Source organism: Oryctolagus cuniculus, chromosome 1 (assembly GCF_964237555.1).
Source record: "Oryctolagus cuniculus chromosome 1, mOryCun1.1, whole genome shotgun sequence".
Taxonomy (NCBI): Eukaryota; Metazoa; Chordata; class Mammalia; order Lagomorpha; family Leporidae; genus Oryctolagus; species Oryctolagus cuniculus.
Genome location: NC_091432.1, coordinates 190,826,011 through 190,840,544, shown reverse-complemented (window position 1 = coordinate 190,840,544; position 14,534 = coordinate 190,826,011). Strand labels below are relative to the sequence as shown.

The window sequence follows — 14,534 nt, the reverse complement described above, 5'->3', positions numbered from 1 at the left end:
CCATTATATTTGGTAGTCAGGTCCTCTCTGTATTGGGAGCACTGTGCTAGAATATGCATCTTAGAATGCACAAAACTCTATTAGAGAAACTCAGAGAAAGAGTTTTTTTTTTTTTTTTTTTTTTTAAAGACTAGAAAATGCAATCTTTGGAAAAGAGTTGGAGAACTTGCTGTTACTATTCCAGAGAAATGGAAAAGATTGGGGTAAATTATAATATTCTGTTTGAGTTATACAAAGGACCATGGTCAAATTAGCAACATTTATTGAGTACTGGTTGTATACCCGGTATGTGAAGGCAGTTAAACCTTCACAGTAATCTCAAAAAATGAATGTATCCCCAGTAGCTGATGAGAACATGTACTGAAGCACAGGTTAAATGGCTGTCCCAATGTGATAGACATTTTCCGCAAATACTGTTTTTTCCCTCCTTTCTCACCTGGAATTGCAATTTCCCTTCCAGTGGAACTCAGACATGACTACGATGACTCTCTTTGGCCAAATGAAAGGTGAACTGAAAGCATCTGGATGTTTAAAGAGCCAGTATGAGCTTTATTTCCTTTACTTTTTTTTTATAATAGGATTTACTTTTCTTTTTTTCTTAAAATATATATTTCTTATTAAGTTAAAACTAAGCACATTTAACACCATTATATTTCACATTCTTCAGCTTGAATGCTGACATCTTCTGTTACTTGATGATTTTAGTTACTAAGTGTTATATACAGGGAACAAGTATTGATGTTTACCATGATGTAAACGACTACTGTCTCACAGTCAAGGGTGCATCTGTGGATGTCCAGAAAGATCGTTTCAACCTTTGTGAAAAGTTCAGGAACATCCTAGGAGTTTGCAGTTGATTTTGAAGGTTGGAATTGTCCTGCTTCAAATTTTTCTTTGAATTTTAAGTAGTCTCTTATCAAAATATTTTATCCACTGCTGCGGACAGCTGGATTCAAACGAGCTCCTTAACTTCTTGCACTGAGAAGCGTCCTCCGTGTGCTCATCTGAACACTTCCAGTACTCATCGCGGGCTCCCCAGCAAGCCTGCCTTTCCTTCATAGTCGGGGCCGCCATTCCTCTTGGGAGCAAGCCGGGCAGCTCGCGTATTCTCTCCGGGCCTGTTTTCTCATCGCTAAAACAGGGCTAGCAGGGTCCATTTTACAAACGTGTGCGGGGGCTATTTCCTTTACTTTTAAAAAAATCATTCTTTTATTTTTATTTTTAAAAAAAATCCTCTATTTATTTAACAGGCAGAGTATCAGAGAGTCAGAGAGCCAGAAACAGAGGTCTTCCATCCACTGGTTCACTCCCCAAATGGCCACAACAGCTGGGACTGGAACAGGCCGAAGCCAGGAGAATGTAACTCCATCCAGGACTCACATGTGGGTGGCAGGGGCCCAAGTACTTGGGCCATCTTCTGCTGCTCTCCCAAGCACATTGGCTAGGAGCTGGATCAGAACCAGAGCAGCCAGGACTTAAACCAGCACTCTATAAGAGATGTCAACATCACAAGCAGTGGCTTACCCCATTGTGCCACAATACTGCCTTCCTGCTTTACCTTTTCAGTCTGCCACAGTGACCCTTAACATTCCATGTGGTGGCTGCTCTACAGCCTGGGTTATGCGGTACTAGCTGCTGTGGCAGAGACCTCTTTCCCACCCCATCAAGATGTTCATGTTGCCTGTGCAATAGCTTAACCTTTGCAGTTTTAAGCCACTGAGTGTGCAGGGGATATTAGCCATGGCTCTTTGAAGGAAGACAAAGATTTACTATGGGAACTGACTAACATCATTATGTAGGTTAAGTCTCACAATCTGCATTCTGCAAACTGGAGAAGCGGGAAGCTGATTAAGAAGTAATTCAGCCTGAGAACAGGTGTGTGTATTGTGGGGTTGGAGTGAGAGTGTTGCTGGTGTAATGCAAGTATCAGAGTCTCAAGGTCCAACAACCATGAGCTCAGGCCTGTAAGAGCAGGAGAAAAAAAGGATGTCCAAGCACCAGAAGAGAGCAAACTCATTCCTTTCCTGCCTTTTGTTCTCTCTCAATCGTCGATAGATTGCACGATGCGCCCTGCTTTGGTGAGAGTGGGTGTTCTTTACTCAGTCTACTGATTGAAATGTCATTCTCCTGGAAACACCCGCACAAGCACACCCAAAAACAACGTTTTACCAGCTCTCTGGGTCTCTCCAAGCTTAGTCAAGTTGACTAGAAAATTAACCATCCCGGGGGGCTCTTCGTCTCTGCAGAATACTTGACTGACAGGCGTTACCAGCTGACCAGAACTTGACTTTCTTCCATTGCCTATGCCATTCTCTGAACTAACATGCTGTGCTGCCTTCTAATGATGGCTAAGTGTCTTCTACCTAACTTGAGAAGCAGTGGGGAAAGTCATAATCTGAAGTGTTAAGAACTGAGAATCCACAGGGGACAGACTAAAACTGATGGGTAAGATTTACTCAGAAGAGGGGAAAAGAGTTCATGTTTTGATGGATTTCCTTGCAGGTGTGTTTAATCCACACTTTAAAGTATATTTTTTCATAGGAAGTTCTACTCAAGGGAGTATTTCTTATTTATTATTTTATTTGAGAGATAGAGAAAAAGAGAGAAAGACACATCAGTAGACAGAAATCTATCCTCTGGCTCACTCCTCATATACCCACAACAGCCAGAGCTGGGTCAGGCTGAAACCAAAGAGCCCAGAACTTAATCCAAGTTTCCTGCTTGGGTGGCAAGGGTGCAAGAACTTGGCCACCACCTGCTGCCTCCCAGTGTACACATTAGCAGGGAACTGGAGTCAGAAGCAGAGCTGGGACTCCAACCCAGGTGTTCTGATATGAGATGCAGGTATCTGAAGCAGCATCTTAATCACTGTAGCAAATGCCCACCTCCAGGGACTATCTCTTAGTACAGATCCTGGCTTAGAATTGTGCTCCCTGGTCAAGGCATCTCTCTTTTAATCTGAGCTGATTTTTCTCAGAGGCCTCACAACAGTAACTTTTTCCCCTACCAGTCAGTACAAAAGGTGGTCTTATTTCCAGCCAACCAGGAGGCCATATATCATGGTTTGGATTCCTCCGACATCAACCCAAGACAAGGACTGGAGTGCAGTTACCTATATTTGAGAAGTGTCTCCAAGCCACGAAAGTGAGAGATCAAGAAGATGGGAATATGAAGAGGAAAAGCCAATGTATGGAAGAATTTAGCCACTGGCCGCTTCAGGCAACTGTGGTTAAATTTTGCTTGGGTCACTAAGAAACTTGGACATTGCCTACTTCAAGAGTTTATTCTGTGGCTCTCATTCCCCATTCTTTGTCCATGGGAGCTTTAGCTGTCCCTTCCTGACAGCAGCACAGATGCCGTGCCTGCTCCTGGGCTGAACAGCTCCTGCCACTGTGCAAACAGTCCTTTTGAGACAGACAATAAAATGATGCCTGTTGTGTACTTGAGATCTGGGAGACCTGCCACTGAAATTTGAGCTGTGTTGAGAACTGTGTCTCAGGGCGCCAAGGATGTCTGCTGCACCAAACCCTCCTCCTTACTAATATCTGTTCTTAGAGGACTGAGGTCACCTAGAGAACTCAGATACGAAGTCATGACTGAAAGCACTGAAGAATCTTGGGGCAGTTTCCTAGTCTCTAAAATGGGTGTAATAATACCCACTGGCCAAGGTCACTGGAAATGTTAGAGGAACTAATACACGTGAAAATACCCTGCATAGGTCCCTGCACACATCAGGTGCTCAGTAAATGTTGGTTTCCTGCCCTTTATCTCATGCAAATGCTCTGGAGCTGCACCAGGTACTGAGACAAATTAATGAACTTGAGGAGCCTTCTGACTCTTCACTTAGTGACCCTGGAATTTGCTCTTAACTGTCCTTGACTCCAGCTGTGGAAAGTGATAAGAGCTCAACTCTTGAAGAAAGGAGGGGCTGGTGCTGTGCTGCAGTGAGTTAGGCTGCCACTTGCAATGTGGGCATCCCATATGGGCACTGGTTTGGTTCCTCCCTGCTCTCCTTCTGTTCCAGCTCCCTGCTAATGTGCCTGGGAAAGCATCAGAAGATGGCCCAAGTGCTTGGACCCCTGCCACTTGTGTGGAAGACCCAGAAGAAGCAACTGGCTCCTGGCTTCAGCTTGTCTTGGCCCTTGCAGCCATTTGGGGAGTGAACTAGGACATGGAAAATCAATCTGTCTCTCTCTCTCTTGCTCTCTCTCTTTCCCTCTCACTCTCTCGCTCTCACTCTGTTTCTCTCTCATTCTGCCTTTCATATAAATAAATTTTTATGAAAAGAAAAGAAAAAAGAAGGAAATCCATTGACTCTTGTAACTGAAAATTCCTGGCTTCTAGCACTATTGATAACAGGAATTTATTTTTTTCCCCAGAAACCTTTTATTTAAGGAATACAGACTTCATGCTTTTCATAAATACAACTTTAGGAATATAGTGATTCTTCTCACTATACCTGCCCTCCCACCAACACTCCCACCCCTCTTCCTCCTCCCTTTCCTATTCCCATTTTTATACTTAGTAGAAAGTAAAGAGTTCAACAGATTGTATGGAAAAAAAAAAAAACTGTGCAAGAGGAATTTAAACAATGACATCAATGTGTTTGCGTCTCCCTCACTGTGCATCTCTTGCTGTATCCCCTTCTCATCTTACAGGTAAGTTCCTCTGTATTTGGGAGAGGTGATGGGTGATGATTCAAATGTTTATTTTTATTTTTAATCTACTTGAAAGAGAGAGAGATCTTCTACCTACTCATTTACTTTCTGAATGCAGGCAACAGCAAGGACTGGGCCAGGCTGAACCCAGGAGCCTGGAACTCCGTCCAGCTCTCCCACATGGGTGACAGAGGTGCAAGCACTTGAGCCATCATTTGCTACCTCCAGGATGAATTAGCAGGAAGCTGGATCAGAAGAAGAGGTGCCCAGACTCAAACCGGCACTCTAACAGAGGGTGCAGCATCAAAAGTAGTGGCTCGACCAGCTGCAGCACAATGCCCAGTGTAAGGGCAATAGTTTGAATGTGGCCCCTGAGAGCTCTGGCTTGCATCATCCTCACTTCAGCTTCACCATCAGTACATAAATTCTCAGGGAAGTATTCTTTTGATTGGTTGGTGCTGATTGTATCATGATCATGCACATACATTGTGCTTGGAAGGTGAGACCCTTGAAATTATTTGGAGCCCATTGGAACCATCTGGGCTAGGTCAGGGGGCCCCTCCTCAGAAGAAGAATGGTGTGGGAAAGGGCTGCTGGCCAAGCATTCTTCACTAAAGCAAGGCAAGAGGAAGGGTAAGAGTGAGACAGCAATACAGACAATGGACAGAAGAGGTCGTGGTAGGCATGCCATTGCTTGCTACCTCCCTCAGATGGGAGATTCACCTTGGTCAGCACCCAGAGCCACACCACATTGGAGTAGGGGGTGGGAAGGATCAATTTGCAGCTTGTACCAGTGTCAGCAGAATCGCATATTTCCACTCAGGGGCTGAATTTGGCCCCATGCTAATCTTCAAAACAGAGCTATTTTGGAACAATAGAATGGCTCAGCACATTCATTTGGTGTCAAACAAAGCCTTACTGTGTCACCCAATCCCTTGTGCAGTGAAAGAGGCAGTGCTATAGGGAAAGAGAGAATGTCCTGTCAGGGTGTCATGGATGCAAGAAGAATCTTACTTATTGCCTTATTTCTTTTTTATTACAAAAATAATATGGAAAAAGCATTTAGATAAAGAAGTACAGAAAATTAAAATTACTTGTTAAGATGTCCTCCAGAGAACCTTTCAGATCCTTTTCTATGAATAAACACATATACTTTTTTTTAAATATTAAGAATGGGATCATATTAAGTAGAACAGATAAAAAAACTACTAAGAGGTATAATGTATTTAGTTGTTCATTAACAGTCAGGGCTATGCTGATCAAGCCTGGTTTAGATCTGTAATTGATGCACAGTTATTCTTAAGTGTTGAAAATTAACTGAAATGTGATCCCTGTTGAACATGGTGGTGGGAATGGGAGAGGGAAGAGATGTATAATTTGGGACATGCTCAGGCTGACTTGCCCCAAGTGGTGGAGTTGGAAGCATACCAAGGGATTCCAATTCAATCCCATCGAGGTGGCATGTACCAATGCCATCTCACTGTTCCAGGTGATCAGTTTCAGTTCACAGTTGGTCATGGTGGAGGGACTGGGAGTCAAAGGGAGCACATAGACAAGTCTAGTACCTGCTAACACTAACCAATGGAGTAAATAAAGGGGAGAGTGATCCAACATGGGAAGTGAGATACTCAGCAGACTCATAGAATGGCAGATGTCCTAAATAGCACTCTGGCCTCAGAATCAGCCCTAAAGGCATTCGGAGCTGGCTGAAAAGCTCATGAGAGTATTTCAGGCATGGAAAGCCAAGACACTCTGGCAAAAGATCTCTGCGAGTGAGATCCCAGTGGAAAGAACAGGCCATCAAAGAAGGAGGTACCTTTCTCTGAAGGGAGGAGAGAACCTCCACTTTGACTATGACCTTGTCTAAACAAGATAAGAGTCGGAGAACTCAGAGGGCTTCCATAGCCTTGGAAACTCATGACTGGAGCATAGGGGGATTGCTGATGCCATAGACAGGAGTGTCAATTGGTAAAGTCAGCAACAGGAGTCACTGTGCACTTACTCCTCATGTAGGATCTCTATCCTTAATGTGCTGTGCATTGGGATTTAATGCTATAACGAGTACTCAAACAATATATTTCACTTTGTGTTTCTATGGGGGTGCAAACTGTTGAAATCCTTACTTAATGCATACTAAACTGATCCTCTGTAAAAAAAAAAAAAAAAAAAAAAAAAAAAAAAAAAAGAAATTATCAATTCCCAACTTGACTCTCACTGGGATTAAACATGACAATAGGTCTAATCTGATTTCATCATCATTTTAAAAAATCATCTATTATTTTTCACTTTATGTTTCTGTGTGGGAGCAAACTGTTGAAATCCATACTTAATGTATACTAAGCTGATCTTCTGTATATTAAGATAATCGAAAATGAATCCTCATGTGAATGGAAGGGGAGAGGGAGTGGGAAAGGGGAGGGTTGTGGGTGGGAGGGACGGTATGGGGGGAAAGCCATTGTAATCCATAAGTCGTACTTTGGAAATTTATATGCATTAAATAAAAGTAAAAAAAAAAAAAAAAAAAAAAAAAAAAAAAGAATGGGATCATATACACACTACTTTATATAATGCTTTGTTTTCTGATATATAATGTCACAAAGAAAAATACACATACTAAGCAAGCAGCTTACTGAATATTTACTTACTATTTTCAATAGCTTCATAGTGTTCCATTGTTAGATTATACTACAGTGTCCTTAACCAAACTTTTATTGATGAGTATTAATGTGATCAAATTTCCAGTTCATTCTAGCATGGCAAACACTTCTTGAGTATTTGCTTGTGAGCCAGGCACTCTTTTACTAACTAAAGACACCATATTATCTGTATCAGGTATTTATTGCCACGAAAATATTGTGTAACAAATCACTCCAAAATTTCATGACTTAAAACCACTACCATTTATTTATTTACCATCAATTAAATTTCTGCAATTCTTTGTCTTTAAATTTTTATTTATGGAGCTGGCTCTGTGGTGTAGTGTATAAAGTCACACCTGCAGTGCTGGCATCCCATATGAGCATCAGTTCAAGACCTGGCTGCTCCAGTTCTGATCCAGCTCTCTGCTATGGCCTGAGAAAGCAATGGAAGATGGCCCAAGTCCTTGGGCTCCTGCACCTGCATGGGAGACCTGGAAACCGGAAGAAGGCTCCTGGCTCTTGGCTTTGGATCGGTGCAGCTCTGGCCAATGCAGCCATCTGGGGAGTGAACCAGCAGATGGAAGACCCCTCTCTCTCTGCCTCTGCCTCTTTGTTAACTCTGCCTTTCAAATAAATAAATAAAACTTTTTTAAAATTTTATTTAAAAGGAGAGAGAAAAATATCCCATTGCTGATTTACTTTTTTTTTTTTTTTTTTAGATTTATTTATTTGAGAAGCAGAGTAACAGAGAGAAAGAGAGTACGCTTCCATCCGCTGGTTCACTCCCCAAATGGCAATGACCAGAGCTGGGCCCATCCGAAGCCAGGAGCCAGGAGTAGAGAGCTTGATTGGAAAAGGAGTACTGGGACACAAATCTGTGCCTGTGTGGGATGCCAGTGCCACAGGCAGAGGCTTAACCTACTGTACCACAGTGCCTACAACAGCTAGGGCTAGGCCAGGCTAAAGCCAGGAATCAGGAATCAGGAACTCAATCCAGGCTTCCCATGTGGATGGCAGAGACCCAAACACTTGTGCTATCACTTGCTGCCTCCCAAGATGCACATTAGCAGAAAGCTGGAATCAGAGGCAGAGCCAGACTCAAATACAGGTAGTCTGATATGAGCTGTGGGCATCCCAACCAGCATCTTAACCAGATCTCACCCCTACAACCCTTTGTTATCGCTCAAGAGTCTATGGGGCAGGTGAGCAGTTCTGCTGAAAGGGATCAGCTTCATCAGATTGCTGCTGCACTGCTTGTGAGGTAAAATGAGAAAGGTATAAGAAAGGGAGGTTTGGGTGTAAGTATTCTAAGAATAGATCAAGGAACGGGGAAATTGCTGGTAGGATGAAAGAGGAGTGGTTGGCAAACAAACCTCTTTAAGGAAAGATTACACCAGACCCCCATGTCATGCACCAGAAAGATTCAGTGAAAAATGACCTTAGGGGTTAAGGGGGGATGGTGATGATAGAAGAATAGGAGTGGGAAGCACAGGGTGGGGGGAGGCACCAGAGTGCCGTGATCACTGGCCAAGAGCAACAATGAGAAACCACTCCTAAACCAAGAGAAACATGGGAGTTAGAAGCCAGGAGATCTGGGTTCTAAGAGTGACTCTGCCCCTGGCAGGCTGCCAGACTCACACTGGGAGGTGGCATGTCCAGGCCTCCACCCCCTTCTTGGGAGCTTGGGATCACAGAGATTTTCTCTAACCCCAGGATTCTCAACAGCATGTATATTTTCCTTTCAGCTTCTGGTGCTGACATTTTGAGCAACAGTGAGGAGCAGCTTCAAAGAAAAACCTGGTGCTGCATCTGCTGAAAGAAATGAAAAAGAACACAGGAAAACCAAGAGACAAGGAAAGAGAATGAAAGTGTAATTCAATTTTATAGAGAAAGAGAACTGTTCTCCTGGGGTATGACGTAGAAATCTCGGTTGGTTATCCAGCCATTGTCCATCCTCTTTGGAATAAGGTAACAAAGAAAGGAAGAGAAAGAAAGGACAGAAGAGGAAAGAAGGAAAGGAAGAAAGCAAGTTACTCATCTCTACAGAGAGTTTGTTGGGCATTAGGCAATAAGACATGGGGAAAACCTTAAAATTTTCCAAAAATTTTCAGTGAGATTTTTGCCTCAGAAAAGCATCATGAGCACTGTTAAATACCCAGGCAAGCCTTTCATATTACTGGATGTGAAACACTATCAGAATTGAGGTTGGCCAGCAGCCATTTAGAAATTCAATCATTGTTCGACCGGGAGGATTTCCAAATGATGAAGCAGCTTCTTGGGAGGAAATTAATATTGAACAGTGTATGTAAAAGCTCAATGGAGTCTTGGGAAAACAGGGTCCTGAAAAGGTGGATCAGCTGGAAGCTAAAAAGGTCAGGCTGAATGATAGCCTCACTTTTGACTCTTCCCTTATTTATGACATGCAAGAGAAGATCTTGTTTATTTTTTATGCCAGGAGGGCAGGGGATGGTTTGGAGAGGTTCCCAGTTCATCAAAAGCTACCTTCAGTCTGATGACAGTGACTTCCTTCATTTCTTTGCCACAGACATGCAAGGAGAGCTGAGGAGCTACAAAGACCTTTTTCTGTTTGCCATAGGAGGCTGTTGGGGGTTAATGACCAATTTGTTGGTAGCGGTAGGGGGCATTGTTCACAAAAGCTGTGAATCTGTGTTTATCAAACAGAGGAAGTCTATTCCAGGCCTTTAAACCGAAAGGGGCACTGGGGGCATTACCAGCCTCTTCTGTATCTTCCTCTGCCTTACTCTATTAGTCGCTTTGAGAGCACAACTCCCTAAACCATTGTACCATAGTGGTCTGGTTTTCCCAGTTGTGAGGGATGCTCAAGCCTTATCCCAGAACTAATTTTGGGAGTCCCAGCTTTGGTGCCTTTGAGTGTGATAACCATAGCCTCTTGGTTTTCCTGGCAACTAAGCTCCTTGAATCATAACTAATTTGACCTCTGTCTTAGAGAATTTGCCTCTATTACTCAGAGAACTCCATTCATCAAAGACCACCAGTGTACTGCACTTCACAAAAGCATTAAAGAAGAGGCAATTATTAAACATTCAAACTTTTTTTTAAGATTTATTTTATTATTTGAAAGGCACTGCTACAGAGAAGTGAGGGGTAGAGGGAGATACACACACACACACACACACAGAGAGAGAGAGAGAGAGAGAGAGAGAAAGATCTTTGACCAACTGGTTCACTCCCCAAATGGCTGCAAAGGCAAGGGCTGAGCCAAACCAAAGCCTGGAGCCAAGAGCTTCTTCCGGGTATCCTACATGTGTGCAGGGACCCAAGCACTTGGGCTGTCTTCTACTGCTTTCCCAGGTGCCTTAGCAGGGAGCTGTATGGGAAGTGGAGCAGCCAGGACTTGAACCAGTGCCCATATGGAATGCCAGTGTTGCAGGCAGTGGCTTTGCCTACAACACTACAGTGCCAGCCCCTAAAGATTCAAAGTTTTTTAAAAAAGAAAAAGATACAAAAACATTAATTTTGTATGGAGACCTGAAGAATAATTACATTACTATGAATATTGAATATTAAAATCAGACTCTAAGAGGAGGCTCAAAGAGCATAGTCTCTTTTCAATAAAATTGATCTAAAAATATCATGGGAAAGAACAATCACATTATTCCTATAGAATGGAAGGTAGATAATTGTCCACTATGATCTCAAACTATACCATCCAGTTCAGTTGTCATGGATGCAGTTTTGAGCAGTGTTGTAGGTTCTTCCCAGCTCTCAAATCCTGGCTTCCCAGTGCTGAAGTTCTGCTTCTACAAAATAAGATTAATATACTGTGGCTTTCTAAGAAAATTACTATAGATGTCTACTGCCACTATAAAATTTATATGCTAACAGGAAACATGCCTTAAGATGGTATATGCATCCTTGTCATGATTTTAAAAATAGCTTAAACTGATATATATACACACATACATATATAAGAATTATCTGTCTATATGTCTGCTTATGCTTTTGTTTGAATTGCCACTATTTCTGTGGTTAGGGGGTGTCAGCTGTGCATCTTTGTTTCCTATTCTGTTATCAGAGATGCTCCCATCAAACACTGAGACAACCTCTTGAACCCTGTGACTTGTCCGGCTCTTGAAAACAAAATCCAAGTATCTGAGGAGGAAGTGTGTCTTATTGCTGAAGATCATTAGGTGTGTACTTAGATTTGTGAACTCTCCTTGCTTGAGATGAAAGAAGGGATTCAGAATGCCTGTTGTTTGTTGGTGAACTATCTGTAACAACTGAATTAGCACACACATGAGCACAGTGGCACTTGGTAATCAGATTCAGACAAATGAGTTGGAACAGCTGCTCATCAAGTTCACTTTCAGTAGTCCGTGAACTCTGAGCAGCGCTGTCCAGAGAGGATGACTGTGGGTCTATGCTTATCAGTGACTATACCAACGCTTTCTCTACTTTTACTCTTTTGATACCTGTCCCTTTTGTTTTGTTTGTTTGTTTTGGTGCCTTTTTAGGGGAAGTTGTAATGGAGTAATTGGGCAACAGAGTCTTTTTGGAATTTTTCTCATACTCCATTGAAGCAAAGTGTGGCTTTCCTCCTAAAAGACACATTTAAAGTGTGCATTGGAAATGATGGAAATTTATTTGTACTGATTTGGGCAAGGAATGCGAATGTCATTCATGCTATTCTAAGCTATCTGGAAATATTCTCTCTTTATTCCCAATTTCCGGAGATGACAGACCACAGGACAGTGAAGTTTCTGGATTCAATGTGAAATTAGCATATGTTATGAGAACTATGTGGTGTAAGAACAATATGCTGTGAAGAACAATAGGTGGTGTTCTTTGAGCATTTCCCTTGTGACAGACACTGCACTTAGTACATTGTACACATCTCTTCATTAAATCTGTACAACTACCTGGTTTTTTTTTTTTTTCTCAGAAACCTCTTAGATAAGGAATACAAACTTCAAACATTTCATAAATACAACCTTAGGAACATAGTGATTCTTCCCACCATACTCGCCTCCCCACCCCTCTTCCTCCCCCAACTCCTATTCCCATTCTTATTTTTTAATAAGATCTATTTTCAATTAACTTTATAACATACATGATTAACTCCATACTAACTATGGAGTTCAACAAATAGTATGAAAAAAAATTGTTCCCCAACAGTCCAGATAAAGGCTGTTCAAAGTCATTGCATTTCAAAATGTCAGTTTCACTTCTATAGATTGCCTTTTAGGTGCCCTATTAGTTATCACAGATTGGAGAGAACATATGGTATTTTTCCCTTTGGGACTGGCTTATTTCACTAAGTATGATGTTTTCCAGTCATCCTTTTTGTTGCAAATGAAAGGATTTCATTTTTTTTAATCACTGTGTAGAATTCCATGGGGTACATATCCCATAATCTCTTTTTTAAAAAAGATTTTATTTATTTATTTCAGAGGCAGAGTTAGAGAGAAAGAGAGAGAGACAGACAGATAGACAGACAGAAAGGTCTTCCATTCTCTTGTTCACTCCCCAGATGGCTGCAATGGCCAGAGCTGGGCTGATATGAAGCCAGGAGCCAGGAGCTTCTTCCAGGTCTCCCACATGGGTGCAGGGGGCCCAAGCACTGTGGCCATCTTCTACTGCTTTCTCAAACTATAACAGAGAGCTGGATTGGAAAAGGAGCATCCGGGATTTGAACTGGCTTCCATATGGGATTGCAGCACTGCAGGTGGAGGCTTAACCCACTATGCCACAGCGCCAGCCCCCCATAATTTCTTTATCTGCTCTTCAGTTGACAGGCATTTGGGTTGATTCAATATTTAGCTATTGTGAATTGAGCTGCAATAAACATGAGGGTACAGATACATCTTTTATATGCTGGTTTCATTTCCCTTGGGTAAATTCCCAGGAGTGGAATGGTTAGGTCATATGTTAGGTCTGTATTCAAATTTCTGAGGTATCTCCATACTGTCTTCCATAGTGGCTGGAGCAGTTTAAATTCCCACCAACAAGGATTAGGGTACCTTTTCCTCCACATCCTCACCAGCATTTGTTGTTTGTTGATTTCTGTATTAAAGCCATTCTAACGGGGGTGAGGTAAAACCTCATTGTGATTTAGATTTACATTTCCTTGACAGCTAGTGATCCTGAGCATTTTTTCATGTGTCTATTGGCCATTTGGATTTCCTCTTTTGAAAAATGCCTGTTTAAGTCCTTTGCCCATTTATCTCTTGACTGGGTTTTTTTGTATAATTGTGGTTGAGTTTCTTGATTTCTTTATATATTCTGGTTATTAATCCTTTTTCAGTTGCATAGTTTGCAAATAATTTCTCCAATTCTGTTAGTTGCCTTTTCACTTTGATGAATGTTTCTTTTGCAATGCAGAAGCTTCTCAATTTGATGTAATCCTATTTGTGAATTTTGGCTTTGATTGACTGTGCCTCTGGGGCCTTTTCCCAATGTTGTGCAGGGTTTTCCCAATGTTCTCTAGTAATTTGATGGTATTCAGTCATAGATTTATGTATCTTTAATCTATTTGGAGTGGATTTTTATGTAAGGTGTAAAGTAGGGCTCTTGTTTCACACTTCTGCATGTGGAAATCCAGTTTTCCCAGCACGATTTGTAGAGGAGATTATGCTTGCTCTAGGGGTTGATTTTAGCTCCTTCGTTAAAGATAAGTTGGTTGTAAATGCATGGGTTTGATTTCTGGCATTTCTAATCTGTTCCGTTGGCCTATCTGTCTCTTTTTGTGTCAGTACCAGGCTGTTTTGATTATAACTGCCTGGTCTTATGTCTTGAAAGCTGGTATCGTGATGCCTCCAGCTTTGTTTTTGTTGTATAAGATAACTTTACCTATTCGGGGTCTCCTGTGTTTTCATATGTGTCGCTCCCCGTCTTCGTGGGGGAACGACACAGGACCCTGCGCTGTTCTTTCTGTCTGCTCGGCCCTCCCCGGGTTTGCTGCTGGTTCTTCCCGGGTTGGCTACTATCCCTTCCACCTCCGTGGAAGGGCAGTTCCCCCTGGCCACATTCCCCACTTCCGCAGGGGAGCGGCACACCGCCGGCTGGTTCTCTCGGGGGCTGCACGGGTTCCCTTAGATGTTCCCCATAGATGTTCCCCGTGCATGCCGTCTCTCTCCTCCTTTATAGTCCTCCTCCGCCAATCCCAACTCGGCTGCCCACACACCGAGTACGCTGCTCTCCTCCAATCAGGAGCAAGTCCTACAGTTTATCAGTTGAACTGGAGGCAGCTGTGCGG

The 14,534-nt window shown here is 42.5% G+C and overlaps 1 pseudogene; it reads right to left on the bottom strand.

Annotated features, from left to right (window-relative positions):
- Positions 1 to 562: 562 nt before the first annotated feature.
- LOC100348705 (cytochrome c oxidase assembly factor 6 homolog pseudogene) lies at positions 563 to 1,088 on the bottom strand (annotated as a pseudogene).
- Between the last annotated feature and the right edge of the window lie 13,446 nt (positions 1,089 to 14,534).